Source organism: Oncorhynchus tshawytscha, linkage group LG27 (genome assembly GCF_018296145.1).
Source record: "Oncorhynchus tshawytscha isolate Ot180627B linkage group LG27, Otsh_v2.0, whole genome shotgun sequence".
NCBI lineage: Eukaryota > Metazoa > Chordata > Actinopteri > Salmoniformes > Salmonidae > Oncorhynchus > Oncorhynchus tshawytscha.
This window is the reverse complement of record NC_056455.1, coordinates 7,943,606-7,959,682: the sequence shown is the minus strand read 5'-3', so window position 1 is coordinate 7,959,682 and position 16,077 is coordinate 7,943,606. Positions and strand designations below refer to the sequence as shown.

At 49.9% G+C, this 16,077-nt stretch overlaps 1 pseudogene; it reads right to left on the bottom strand.

Moving 5' to 3' along the window:
- Positions 1-16,077, bottom strand: part of LOC112225828 — a 36,555-nt pseudogene that overhangs the window by 6,258 nt on the left and 14,220 nt on the right.

Genomic DNA, 16,077 nt, shown 5'->3' with positions numbered 1-16,077 from the left:
TGACAGAAGACCTTCCATGGCGATGTAGATGTTGACTGACGTGGCTCATGCGATGTAATGCATTTTTGTAATGTCGGTTGAGTTGAATCAACAAATCACAGCACAGATTGACGGGTACTTCCTGCTTTTACCTCCACCCATTATGCCCCCATTGCCTTGAATGGGGACGCCCACTCTATTAATTATATTTCTATGGCAGCACATGCAGCCAGGAGCAGAGGAAAGGAGAAAATGTGTATATATATATTTTTCCCCAGGCTACTTGAACAGTTATTACGGTGACCGCGGTCATTTGGCTGGCCAATTACCATCACCCAAAATTCCATGACGTCACAGCTCACAAGCACACAGCACTTAAAAACACGAATCAGACTCATGTACACAGACTATCTAGTATCCACTGTCCTATATACAGAGCTAGTGTACTGTACTGTCCTATATACACAGAGCTACTGTACCGTCCCCATTACACAAATTCTCTCTATGGAGTCCCTTGGGTGTCTGCTCTGCTCTCCCTGCTGCCCTATTTGATCGTCCTGGCCTGTCACACACACACACACACACACACGTGAGACACCAGGTGGCTGTGAGCCATCCCCATGGCGATGCACCTCTTTATTACCTGCACCAACAGCTCTCTTCTCTCTCTAATACATCCTGACCTTTATACTCTTCTATCTTTCCTTCCTCCTCCTCTCACTCCCTTCTACCCTCTGTTCTGCTGGCATTGTTTGCTTTCTTTTGTCTCTCCCTTCCCCTCCAGCCCCCTTGTTTTCTCCTCTCCCTCTGTGTCTGTTTCAAGCTGTTCTCTCCATCTAGTCCCTCCATATTTCTCTAATTCATTTTCAGTCTTTATCACTCAGCCCCTCCCTAAAGCTGACTGTGTGTATTTTCTGGCCGGTAATTGTCGTTGTGTTTGATATTTAGCAGGCTGCACCTCCTTTTTTTTCTCCCTAATTTCGTGGTATCCAATTGGTAGTTACAGTCTTGTCTCATCGCTGCAACTCCCACACGGACTAGGGAGAGGCGAAGGTCGAGAGCCATGTGTCCTCCGAAACGCAACCCAACCTAGCCGCACTGCTTCTTGACACAACGCACATCCAATCCGGAAGCCAGCCGCACCAATGTGTCGGAGGAAACACCGCGCACACCTGGCGACCTGGTCAGCACCCACTGCGCCTGGCCCGACACAGCAGTCGCTAGTGCGCGATGAGACAAGGATATCCCTGCCGGCCCTGGGCCAATTGTGCGCCGCCCCATGGGCCTCCCGGTCACGGCCGGCTGCGACAGAGCCTGGGCTCGAACCCAGAATCTCTGGTGGCACAGCTAGCACTGCGGTGCAGTGCCTTAGACCACTGCGCCACCCGGGAGGCCCCATGCTGCACCTCCTTAAGGGTTTTCCTTCACATTGTCCCTTCTACAGATGGCGTTTGAAGGACGTTTGAATCTCGAAGAAATGACAGCTGGGACGGACACACACAGAGGCACACAACAAACCCACACAAACAGACCCCATTCCACCCCTCACTCTAGTCCGAGGTCGTTGTGCTCCTGAGGCAGGAACTTGAAGAGCGCTACATACGTGTGGATGGAGTGAACCTCAATACGCCTGGGAACCTGGATGGACACAGACAGGGAGAAGGAATACAAACGGAAAAACGTTTTAGTTAAATATAGTGTCTCTGAACATAAGGTCAGCTAGCAGGAAAAGGACTGTGTGTGTGTGTGTGTGTGTGTACCTTCACGCTTGTTTCCTCTACAGGCTCCTGGAGCTGCTCGCTGCCCTCACTCTCTGGTTCAGCCTTCTCGTTTTCACACGGAGGCAGATCTGACAGAGAAGGAGATGGGTCACTCAGCCTGAACGATCAGGTCAGACAGCAAGCAAGGATGTACATACTCAAGATACACACACATAAATACATTAGGCACACACACACACACACACACACACACTCGTGTTCTTACCCCCTGTCTCCTGTGGCATCTCCTCCTCCATGCTGTACTGCCTCTGCTCCCCCTCCTCTCCTCCTTCACCCTGAGAAACAGAGAAAAGAAATGGAAAAAGAGGGATTCAAGACAACAAATCATAGAGGAAGTGAGAGACAGAGGGAGAGAGGACAAACTCGGGACACATCGAGACACTAAATGTGTTTCTGTCGTTTTCTATGTCATAACCTTTCCCGTCAACCTGTAATCCCAGAAATTCTCCCTCACTTCAACTGGCATTCTTACCTACAATATATCTCTATGACTCAGAGCCTGAGAATCTGTTCTCAGTCAACTTACCTGCTAAAATAACGGTTCATTTGTATTATTTTTTTTAAACAGCCTTCCTGTTGTACAGAAACACAACAGGACAAGAGAAATAGGCTCACATGAAGGTGAAGGAACATGTGAAGATTGAATACAGGCTCACATGAAGGTGAAGGAACATGTGAAGATTGAATACAGGCTCACATGAAGGTGAAGGAACATGTGAAAATTGAATACAGGGTCACATGAAGGTGAAGGAACATGTGAAGATTGAATACAGGGTCACATGAAGGTGAAGGAACATGTGAAGATTGAATACAGGCTCACATGAAGGTGAAGGAACATGTGAAGATTGAATACAGGGTCACACGAAGGTGAAGGAACATGTGAAGATTGAATACAGGGTCACATGAAGGTGAAAGAACATGTGAAGATTGAATACAGGGTCACATGAAGGTGAAGGAACATGTGAAGATTGAATACAGGCTCACATGAAGGTGAAGGAACATGTGAAGATTGAATACAGGGTCACACGAAGGTGAAGGAACATGTGAAGATTGAATACAGGGTCACATGAAGGTGAAGGAACATGTGAAGATTGAATACAGGGTCACACGAAGGTGAAGGAACATGTGAAGATTGAATACAGGGTCACATGAAGGTGAAGGAACATGTGAAGATTGAATACAGGGTCACATGAAGGTGAAGGAACATGTGAAGATTGAATACAGGGTCACATGAAGGTGAAGGAACATGTGAAGATTGAATACAGGGTCACATGAAGGTGAAGACACCATCTATAGAGTCACTAATTAACAGACTGCGTGTCCCCATGGTACAGGTGGCGAGGTCATACCTGGCTGTGCGTGGGCGACTCGGACACGCTCCCAAAACTGGAGCGGCTCATCTGTGCCAGGGACGTCCCATAGCGCAGGGCTGCGTAAATAGGGTCCACCCCACGACCCCGGCCTGCCCCTGAAAACACACACAGATATTTAAACCTTTACAGGGATACACACACAGACACACACACGTGCAAGAAGACACAAACACATGCGCGCGCACACACACACACACACACACACACACACACACACACACACACACACACACACACACACACACACACACACACACACAACCTTGTAGAAGCAGCATCACAGATCGGGATCATGTATAACTGCCATCATAACTGACGTTAAGGGAGGCCCAGCCCAGAGCTCTAAATATAGGTGTAATGACCCAGTCCCAGACAGACAGTGACCTGCTGAAGATCTGACAAAGGGCACCAGTGAAGTCCAAGGCTCTTTACAAGTTTGCACATTGTATTTTCAGGAGGTACATTGTCGTTTCAGAGTTCTGTGAGATGAAAGTCAAGCATTAGTGGTTGAAGCTGTGTTTTCAGAGTTTCAGTCAGAATGAGAATCAGGCTGGTTCTCTATTCCAGGTAGACTGGCAGACTGGTTCTCTATTCCAGGTAGACTGGCAGACTGGTTCTCTATTCCAGGTAGACTGGCAGACTGGTCCTCTATTCCAGGTAGACTGGCAGGCTGGTTCTCTATTCCAGGTATACTGGCAGACTGGTTCTCTATTCCATCAATTTAAACCTAGATTTAACCAAACTTAACTAAACCTAGATTTAACTAAAACTGAACCAGTCATTTCCACGCTTGACAGTCACTGTAATGGCAGCCAGATGGACTGTCCTGTATTACCTGATGTGTGTGATGACAGGTGATAATCCTAGCCTGCCCTGGCTCAGACCCCATGTGAGTCCCAAACAGCACCCCATTCCCTTTATAGTGCACTATTTTTGACAAGGCCAAGGGGATAGGGTCCCATTTTGAAACACAAGCCCAGAGGTCAAAGCGACAGACCTGGGGTTATGGTGGTGGGAGGGAGGGGGCAGGTTAACGGAACACTGATGGATGGAAGGAGGAAGGAAACAGGGAAGAAGGAAAGGACAGCAGGTGGAATGAGAGCTGACCCTTATTCACAAGGATCTATTCTATAGGGTGAAGGACATGAATCACGTCCACTTCCTCGCAGAGCTAGGCTAGGACACACACAAGCAGATGGACACGTGGAGAATACACACGTCTTCCTTCATGCACGACACCCCACACATGGCTGCAGATACACACACACACACACACACGCACACACACACACACACTTTATTTACTGAGCATGTTCACCTTGGGTGGGCTGCACCTCCTTGACGACAGTCAGTTGTTCGTTTACCAGCATGGGAGTGCTGAAGTTCCGCTTGAACACCCCGACCCCAGACTAACACACACAGAGGAGGGGGAATAATATGGATTTTCTGTTTACAGACATTCATTTTTATAGCCTGTGGTTCTGGGTATTTATTCAGAAAATGTATAGAATTACATTACAGTAATTGAAGTAGAGAGAGAGGACGAGATAGGGCGGACTTGGCAGCAACAGTCGGACCAACAGTTGCCAAAAGTCAATACATGAGTATCTTGCGAGAAGTAAGATTGCTAACATCACTGTGTTTTCTCTGGCTTAATTGTAAATCAATTAAACCTACTGCCAGGGTCTCGACACGCGCATCCGTGAGCGCGCACTCTCACACACACAATGAAACACTCACACACATAATGAAACACTCACACACATAATGAAACACTCACACACATAATGAAACACACACACACATAATGAAACACTCACACACACACACATAATGAAACACTCACACTCACACACATAATGAAACACTCACACACATAATGAAACACTCACACACATAATGAAACTCTCACACACATAATGAAACACTCACACACATAATGAAACACTCACACACATAATGAAACTCTCACACACACATAATGAAACACTCACACACACATAATGAAACACTCACACACATAATGAAACACTCACACACACATAATGAAACACTCACACACACATAATGAAACACTCACACACACAATGAAACACTCACACACACATAATGAAACACTCACACACATAATGAAACACTCACACACATAATGAAACACTCACACACATAATGAAACTCTCACACACACATAATGAAACACACACACACATAATGAAACACTCACACACATAATGAAACACTCACACACACATAATGAAACACTCACACACACATAATGAAACACTCACACACACAATGAAACACTCACACACACAATGAAACACTCACACACACATAATGAAACACTCACACACATAATGAAACACTCACACACACATAATGAAACACACACACACATAATGAAACACTCACACACATAATGAAACACTCACACACATAATGAAACACTCACACACACATAATGAAACACTCACACACACAATGAAACACACACACACATAATGAAACACTCACACACATAATGAAACACTCACACACACAATGAAACACACACACACAATGAAACACTCACACACATAATGAAACACTCACACACACAATGAAACACACACACACAATGAAACACTCACACACACAATGAAACACTCACACACATAATGAAACACTCACACACACAATGAAACACACACACACAATGAAACACTCACACACATAATGAAACACTCACACACACAATGAAACACACACACACATAATGAAACACACACACACAATGAAACACACACACACATAATGAAACACTCACACATAATGAAACACACACACACATAATGAAACACACACACACACACATAATGAAACACACACACACAATGAAACACACACACATAATGAAACACACACACACATAATGAAACACACACACATAATGAAACACTCACACACAATGAAACACACACACATAATGAAACACACACACACATAATGAAACACACACACATAATGAAACACTCACACACATAATGAAACACACACACACACACATAATGAAACACACACACACAATGAAACACACACACATAATGAAACACACACACACATAATGAAACACACACACATAATGAAACACTCACACACATAATGAAACACACACACACACAATGAAACACACACACATAATGAAACACTCACACACATAATGAAACACACACACACACACACATAATGAAACACTCACACACACATAATGAAACACTCACACACACATAATGAAACACTCACACACACATAATGAAACACTCACACACACATAATGAAACACTCACACACATAATGAAACACACACACACATAATGAAACACACACACACATAATGAAACACTCACACACACAAAATGAAACACACACACACACACATAATGAAACACACACACACATAATGAAACACACACACATAATGAAACACTCACACACACATAATGAAACACACACACACACACATAATGAAACACACACACACATAATGAAACACACACACACATAATGAAACACACACACATAATGAAACACTCACACACACATAATGAAACACACACACACACACATAATGAAACACACACACACATAATGAAACACACACACATAATGAAACACTCACACACACATAATGAAACACTCACACACACACATAATGAAACACTCACACACATAATGAAACACTCACACACACATAATGAAACACACACACATAATGAAACACTCACACACATAATGAAACACTCACACACACATAATGAAACACTCACACACACATAATGAAACACTCACACACACATAATGAAACACTCACACACACATAATGAAACACTCACACACACATAATGAAACACTCACACACATAAAGAAACACACACACACATAATGAAACACACACACACATAATGAAACACACACACACATAATGAAACACACACACACATAATGAAACACTCACACACACAAAATGAAACACACACACACACACATAATGAAACACACACACACATAATGAAACACACACACATAATGAAACACTCACACACACATAATGAAACACACACACACACACATAATGAAACACACACACACATAATGAAACACACACACATAATGAAACACTCACACACATAATGAAACACTCACACACACATAATGAAACACACACACATAATGAAACACTCACACACACATAATGAAACACACACACACACATAATGAAACACACACACACATAATGAAACACTCACACACATAATGAAACACACACACACATAATGAAACACTCACACACACATAATGAAACACTCACACACATAATGAAACACACACACACATAATGAAACACACACACACATAATGAAACACTCACACACACACAAAATGAAACACTCACACAAGCACATAGCCTACCTACACTTTCACAACTGCACACAACAAACAATTTCACACTGAATTAGGCACGGGGACCGTTTCAATGGAGATATTGATTTCCATGCGCGCTGACATTGAGATGAGCTATCAGCACTGTTATAATACAGAGGCAGAGTAACAGGGATGAATGGTCTTCCTTTGTTCCTTCCAGAGATATTCTGGCTCATCGTAGATAATCCTATCCCTCCCTCCCTCCTCGCTCTCTCCTCTATCACTCCCTCCCTTATTCCCTCCCCTCTCTCTCTCCCTCCATCCCCTCTCTCTCTCTCTCTCCCTCCCCTCAACTTCTCAGTACGGTATTTTATCTACATCCAACAGCTCCTGAGTTTCTCAGGGAATCTCAAACAGTGTTGTTCAGGGACCTGACTTCCCCTGCCTACCAATGGCATCTATCTGGCGTCCTTGAAGGGATCCAGAGAGATCATGTGTGGTTTGAAACAGATAGGGAATATTTAGACAGAGTTCAGACAGGGGAGCCTTTGCCTTCTACCAGAGGGACCACTCTGACCACTGACTAACGGGCCGGTTTCAACAGCATCAGCAGTATCTATGCATGCACAGCTGTACACAAATGTATACACACACCCACAAACACTGCTGCATACTCACCTCTCATTCCATATGTGTGCCCATACGGTTAGCACTTTTTCACTGCATACATGGACAGGACGTTGAGAAGCACTTATTCAGCCTTGGGGCCAGTACTGCGGGGTGTGTGTGTGTGTGTGTCCAGATCTGTAGACCAGGGCAGGGGACATACCTTTCCATTGCAGGGCTGCTGGGACAATTCTGAGGTGCACCACAGGTGAGCACCCATCTTACAGGTTCTACACCGAAGACCCTGTTTAGAGTTACCTACAGACAGAACGAGAGACAGAGAGAGAGAGAGAGAGAAGAGGGGTTAAGAGAGAGGAGAGAGGGAGGGGGAGTGAGAAGAGGGGTTAAGAGAGAGGAGAGAGGAGAGATGGGGAGAGAGACCGAGAGAGAGAGAGAGACAGAGAGAGGGGGAGAGAGGGGAGAGAGAGGGGAGAGAGAAGAGGGGTTAAGAGAGAGGAGAGAGAGATGGGGAGAGAGAGGAGGAGAGAGGGGGTGAGAGAGAGGGAGCAAAAAAGAGAGGGGGGGTTGAGGGAGAGAGAAGAGGGGTTAAGAGAGAGAGGAGAGAGAGGGGGTGAGAGAGAGGGAGCAAAAAAGAGAGAGGGGGTTGAGGGAGAGAGGGAGAGAGAAGAGGGGTTAAGAGAGAGAGGGAGCAAAAAGAGAGAGGGGGTTGAGGGAGAGAGGGAGAGAGAAGAGGGGTTAAGAGAGAGAGGAGAGAGAGGGGGGTGAGAGAGAGGGAGCAAAAAGAGAGAGAGGGGGGTTGAGGGAGAGAGGGAGAGAGAAGAGGGGTTAAGAGAGAGAGGAGAGGGGGGGTGAGAGAGAGGAGCAAAAAGAGAGAGGGGGGTTGAGGGAGAGAGGAGAGAGAAGAGGGGTTAAGAGAGGGGGGTGAGAGAGAGGGAGCAAAAAGAGAGAGAGGGGGGTTTGAGGGAGAGAGGGAGAGAGAGACAGAATGTAGTAATAAACAAGGCATGTGATCAGAGCAGGTTCCTGTTTGATGTAAATCTCATCTCAGTCATCCAGAGAGGGTTGATCAAGCTTCTATTCTGCTGCACTGCCTGTTGAGCTAAGCATCATCAACGGTCCCTCTCAAAACATGGAGAGACTGAGGCATTTGGGTTCAATTTGGTTTTTAGTCACACCAATTCTCATCAAGCATTGTCTTAGGAACAAGCCTAGTAAGAGTGGAGAAACGTTCTTTGTCCTTTTTCTTGACATAATTCGTTTTGTTTTTCTTTGATATGTTGGAGAGTGACAAGATAATTCCTATGTCATTCAGCTGCATTGTTTTGACTCATCATTTCCAATTCAAGGTTTACTTACTCACCGTGCCAGAAATATTGTTTAGAAGGATTTAGTCTAGAGCCCTATGATTACCAATCCATAACAAAGACATGGAAACACAAACAAAAATACATGAACTGAATCTTCTATTTGCTCAAGCTCAGTTCTGTTACAAACTGGGGAGGGAGGAGAGACTGGGAGAGAGAGAGGAGAGACTGGGAGAGAGAGGAGAGACTGGGAGAGAGAGAGGAGAGACTGGGAGAGAGAGGAGAGACTGGGAGAGTGAGGAGAGACTGGGAGAGAGAGAGGAGAGACTGGGGAGAGAGAGAGGAGAGACTGGGAGAGAGAGAGGAGAGACTGGGAGAGAGAGGAGAGACTGGGAGAGAGAGAGGAGAGACTGGGAGAGAAAGGAGAGACTGGGAGAGAGAGGAGAGACTGGGAGAGAGAGGAGAGACTGGGAGAGTGAGGAGAGACTGGGAGAGAGAGAGGAGAGACTGGGAGAGTGAGGAGAGACTGGGAGAGAGAGAGGAGAGACTGGGAGAGTGAGGAGAGACTGGGAGAGAGAGGAGAGACTGGGATGGAGAGGAGAGACTGGGAGAGAGAGAGGAGAGACTGGGAGAGTGAGGAGAGACTGGGAGAGAGAGAGGAGAGACTGGGAGAGTGAGGAGAGACTGGGAGAGAGAGAGGAGAGACTGGGAGAGTGAGGAGAGACTGGGAGAGAGAGGAGAGACTGGGAGAGAGAGAGGAGAGACTGGGAGAGTGAGGAGAGACTGGGAGAGAGAGAGGAGAGACTGGGAGAGTGAGGAGAGACTGGGAGAGAGAGGAGAGAGAGAGAGAGGAGAGACTGGGAGAGAGAGGAGAGACTGGGAGAGAGAGGAGAGACTGGGAGAGAGAGGAGAGACTGGGAGAGAGAGGAGAGACTGGGAGAGAGAGGAGACTGGGAGAGAGAGAGGAGAGACTGGGAGAGTGGGAGGAGAGACTGGGAGAGAGAGGAGAGACTGGGAGAGAGAGAGGAGAGACTGGGAGAGAGAGGAGAGACTGGGAGAGAGAGGAGAGACTGGGAGAGAGAGGAGAGACTGGGAGAGAGAGGAGAGACTGGGAGAGAGAGGAGAGACTGGGAGAGAGAGAGGAGAGACTGGGAGAGAGAGGAGAGACTGGGAGAGAGTGGAGAGACTGGGAGAGAGAGGAGAGACTGGGAGAGAGAGGAGAGACTGGGAGAGAGAGAGGAGAGACTGGGAGAGTGAGGAGAGACTGGGAGAGAGAGGAGAGACTGGGATGGAGAGGAGAGACTGGGAGAGAGAGAGGAGAGACTGGGAGAGTGAGGAGAGACTGGGAGAGAGAGAGGAGAGACTGGGAGAGTGAGGAGAGACTGGGAGAGAGAGAGAGAGAGACTGGGAGAGTGAGGAGAGACTGGGAGAGAGAGGAGAGACTGGGAGAGAGAGAGGAGAGACTGGGAGAGTGAGGAGAGACTTGGAGAGAGAGAGGAGAGACTGGGAGAGTGAGGAGAGACTGGGAGAGAGAGGAGAGAGAGAGAGGAGAGACTGGGAGAGAGAGGAGAGACTGGGAGAGTGAGGAGAGACTGGGAGAGAGAGGAGAGACTGGGAGAGAGAGGAGAGACTGGGGAGAGAGAGGAGACTGGGAGAGAGAGAGGAGAGACTGGGAGAGTGAGGAGAGACTGGGAGAGAGAGGAGAGACTGGGAGAGAGAGAGGAGAGACTGGGAGAGAGAGGAGAGACTTGGAGAGAGAGGAGAGACTGGGAGAGAGAGGAGAGACTGGGAGAGAGAGGAGAGACTGGGAGAGAGAGGAGAGACTGGGGAGAGAGAGGAGAGACTGGGGAGAGAGAGAGGAGAGACTGGGAGAGAGAGGAGAGACTGGGAGAGAGAGGAGAGACTGGGAGAGAGAGGAGAGACTGGGAGAGAGAGGAGAGACTGGGAGAGAGAGGAGAGACTGGGAGAGAGAGGAGAGACTGGGAGAGAGAGGAGAGACTGGGAGAGAGAGAGGAGAGACTGGGAGAGAGAGGAGAGACTGGGAGAGAGAGGAGAGACTGGGAGAGTGAGGAGAGACTGGGAGAGTGAGGAGAGACTGGGAGAGAGAGGAGAGACTGGGAGAGTGAGGAGAGACTGGGAGAGTGTGAGAGGAGAGACTGGGAGAGTGAGGAGAGACTGGGTGAGAGAGAGGAGAGACTGGGAGAGTGAGGAGAGACTGGGAGAGTGAGGAGAGACTGAGAGAGTGAGGAGAGACTGGGAGAGTGAGGAGAGACTGGGAGAGTGAGGAGAGACTGGGAGAGAGAGGAGAGACTGGGATGGAGAGGAGAGACTGGGAGAGTGAGGAGAGACTGGGAGAGAGAGAGGAGAGACTGGGAGAGTGAGGAGAGACTGGGAGAGAGAGGAGAGACTGGGAGAGAGAGAGGAGAGACTGGGAGAGTGGGAGGAGAGACTGGGAGAGAGAGAGGAGAGACTGGGAGAGTGAGGAGAGACTGGGAGAGAGAGAGAGAGAGAGAGAGGAGAGACTGAGAGAGAGAGGAGAGACTGGGAGAGTGAGGAGAGACTGGGAGAGAGAGGAGAGACTGGGAGAGAGAGGAGAGACTGGGAGGGAGAGGAGACTGGGAGAGAGAGAGGAGAGACTGGGAGAGTGAGGAGAGACTGGGAGAGAGAGAGAGACTGGGAGAGAGAGAGGAGAGACTGGGAGAGAGAGGAGAGACTGGGAGAGAGAGGAGAGACTGGGAGAGAGAGGAGAGACTGGGGAGAGAGAGGAGAGACTGGGAGAGAGAGAGGAGAGACTGGGAGAGAGAGGAGAGACTGGGAGAGAGAGGAGAGACTGGGAGAGAGAGAGGAGAGACTGGGAGAGAGAGGAGAGACTGGGAGAGAGAGAGGAGAGACTGGGAGAGAGAGGAGAGACTGGGAGAGTGAGGAGAGACTGGGAGAGAGAGAGGAGAGACTGGGAGAGTGGGAGGAGAGACTGGGAGAGAGAGGAGAGACTGGGAGAGAGAGGAGAGACTGGGAGAGAGAGGAGAGACTGGGAGAGAGAGGAGAGACTGGGAGAGAGAGGAGAGACTGGGAGAGAGAGGAGAGACTGGGAGAGAGAGGAGAGACTGGGAGAGAGAGAGGAGAGACTGGGGAGAGAGAGGAGAGACTGGGAGAGAGAGGAGAGACTGGGAGAGAGAGGAGAGACTGGGAGAGAGAGGAGAGACTGGGAGAGAGAGAGGAGAGACTGGGAGAGAGAGGAGAGACTGGGAGAGAGAGAGGAGAGACTGGGGAGAGAGAGGAGAGACTGGGAGAGAGAGAGGAGAGACTGGGAGAGAGAGGAGAGACTGGGAGAGAGAGGAGAGACTGGGAGAGTGAGGAGAGACTGGGAGAGTGAGGAGAGACTGGGAGAGAGAGGAGAGACTGGGAGAGTGAGGAGAGACTGGGAGAGTGTGAGAGGAGAGACTGGGAGAGTGTGAGAGGAGAGACTGGGAGAGAGAGAGGAGAGACTGGGGAGAGAGAGGAGAGACTGGAGAGAGAGAGGAGAGACTGGGAGGGAGAGACTGGGAGAGTGAGGAGAGACTGGGAGAGAGAGGAGAGACTGGGAGAGAGGAGAGACTGGGAGGAGGAGAGACTGGGAGAGAGAGAGGAGAGACTGGGAGAGTGAGGAGAGACTGGGAGAGAGAGGAGAGACTGGGAGAGAGAGGAGAGACTGGGAGAGTGGAGAGAGACTGGGAGAGAGAGAGGAGAGACTGGGAGAGAGAGAGGAGAGACTGGGAGAGAGAGGAGAGACTGGGAGAGAGAGGAGAGACTGGGAGAGAGAGGAGAGACTGGGAGAGAGAGGAGAGACTGGGAGAGGGAGGAGAGACTGGGAGAGAGAGAGGAGAGACTGGGAGAGTGAGGAGAGACTGGGGAGAGTGAGTAGAGACTGGGAGAGTGTGAGAGGAGAGACTGGGAGAGTGAGAGGAGAGACTGGGAGAGAGAGAGGAGAGACTGGGAGAGAGAGGAGAGACTGGGAGAGTGAGGAGAGACTGGGAGAGAGAGGAGAGACTGGGAGAGTGAGGAGAGACTGGGAGAGAGAGGAGAGACTGGGAGAGAGAGGAGAGACTGGGAGAGTGAGGAGAGACTGGGAGAGTGAGGAGAGACTGGGAGAGAGAGGAGAGACTGGGAGAGTGAGGAGAGACTGGGAGAGTGAGGAGAGACTGGGAGAGTGAGGAGAGACTGGGAGAGTGGAGGAGAGACTGGGAGAGTGTGAGAGGAGAGACTGGGAGAGTGGAGGAGAGACTGGGAGAGAGAGAGGAGAGACTGGGAGAGTGAGGAGAGACTGGGAGAGAGAGGAGAGACTGGGAGAGAGAGAGGAGAGACTGGGAGAGTGAGGAGAGACTGGGAGAGAGAGGAGAGACTGGGAGAGAGAGGAGAGACTGGGAGAGTGAGGAGAGACTGGGAGAGAGAGAGGAGAGACTGGGAGAGAGAGAGGAGAGACTGGGAGAGAGAGGAGAGACTGGGAGAGAGAGGAGAGACTGGGAGAGAGAGGAGAGACTGGGAGAGAGAGAGGAGAGACTGGGAGAGAGAGGAGAGACTGGGAGAGAGAGGAGAGACTGGGAGAGAGAGGAGAGACTGGGAGAGAGAGGAGAGACTGGGAGAGTGAGAGGAGAGACTGGGAGAGAGAGAGGAGAGACTGGGAGAGAGAGAGGAGAGACTGGGAGAGAGAGGAGAGACTGGGAGAGAGAGGAGAGACTGGGAGAGAGAGGAGAGACTGGGAGAGAGAGAGGAGAGACTGGGAGAGAGAGGAGAGACTGGGAGAGGGAGGAGAGACTGGGAGAGAGAGAGGAGAGACTGGGAGAGTGAGGAGAGACTGGGAGAGGAGGAGAGACTGGGAGAGTGTGAGAGGAGAGACTGGGAGAGTGAGAGGAGAGACTGGGAGAGAGAGGAGAGACTGGGAGAGTGGAGGAGAGACTGGGAGAGAGAGGAGAGACTGGGAGAGTGTGAGAGGAGAGACTGGGAGAGTGTGAGAGGAGAGACTGGGAGAGTGAGAGGAGAGACTGGGAGAGAGAGAGGAGAGACTGGGAGAGAGAGAGGAGAGACTGGGAGAGAGAGAGGAGAGACTGGGAGAGAGAGAGGAGAGACTGGGAGAGAGAGAGGAGAGACTGGGAGAGAGAGAGGAGAGACTGGAGAGAGAGAGGAGAGACTGGGAGAGAGAGGAGAGACTGGGAGAGAGAGAGGAGAGACTGGGAGAGAGAGGAGAGACTGGGAGAGGGAGGAGAGACTGGGAGAGAGAGAGAGAGACTGGGAGAGTGAGAGGAGAGACTGGGAGAGGAGGAGAGACTGGGAGAGTGAGGAGAGACTGGGAGAGTGTGAGAGGAGAGACTGGGAGAGTGAGAGGAGAAACTATGAGAGAGAGGAGAGACTGGGAGCGAGAGGAGAGACTGGGAGAGTGAGGAGAGACTGGGAGAGAGAGGAGAGACTGGGAGAGTGAGGAGAGACTGGGAGAGTGTGAGAGGAGAGACTGGGAGAGTGAGAGGAGAGACTGGGAGAGAGAGAGGAGAGACTGGGAGAGAGAGAGGAGAGACTGGGAGAGAGAGAGGAGAGACTGGGAGAGAGAGAGGAGAGACTGGGAGAGAGAGGAGAGACTGGGAGAGTGAGGAGAGACTGGGAGAGAGAGGAGAGACTGGGAGAGTGAGGAGAGACTGGGAGAGAGAGGAGAGACTGGGAGAGAGAGGAGAGACTGGGAGAGTGAGGAGAGACTGGGAGAGTGAGGAGAGACTGAGAGAGAGGAGAGACTGGGAGAGTGAGGAGAGACTGGGAGAGGAGGAGAGACTGGGAGAGTGAGGAGAGACTGGGAGAGTGAGGAGAGACTGGGAGAGTGAGGAGAGACTGGGAGAGTGTGAGAGGAGAGACTGGGAGAGTGAGGAGAGACTGGGAGAGAGAGAGGAGAGACTGGGAGAGTGAGGAGAGACTGGGGAGAGAGAGGAGAGACTGGGAGAGAGAGAGGAGAGACTGGGAGAGGAGGAGAGACTGGGAGAGAGAAGAGAGACTGGGAGAGAGAGGAGAGACTGGGAGAGTGAGGAGAGACTGGGAGAGAGAGGAGAGACTGGGAGAGTGAGGGAGAGACTGGGAGAGAGAGGAGAGACTGGGAGAGAGAGGAGAGACTGGGAGAGTGAGGAGAGACTGGGAGAGAGAGGAGAGACTGGGAGAGAGAGGAGAGACTGGGAGAGTGAGGGAGAGACTGGGAGAGAGAGAGGAGAGACTGGGAGAGAGAGAGGAGAGACTGGGAGAGAGAGGAGAGACTGGAGAGAGAGAGGAGAGACTGGGAGAGAGAGAGGGAGAGACTGGGAGAGAGAGAGGAGAGACTGGGAGAGAGAGGAGAGACTGGGAGAGGGAGGAGAGACTGGGAGAGAGAGAGGAGAGACTGGGAGAGAGAGAGGAGAGACTGGGAGAGTGAGGAGAGACTGGGAGAGTGTGAGAGGAGAGACTGGGAGAGTGAGAGGAGAGACTGGGGAGAGAGAGAGGAGAGACTGGGAGAGAGAGAGGGAGAGACTGGGAGAGAGAGGAGAGACTGGGAGAGGGAGGAGAGACTGGGAGAGAGAGAGGAGAGACTGGGAGAGTGAGGAGAGACTGGGAGAGTGAGGAGAGACT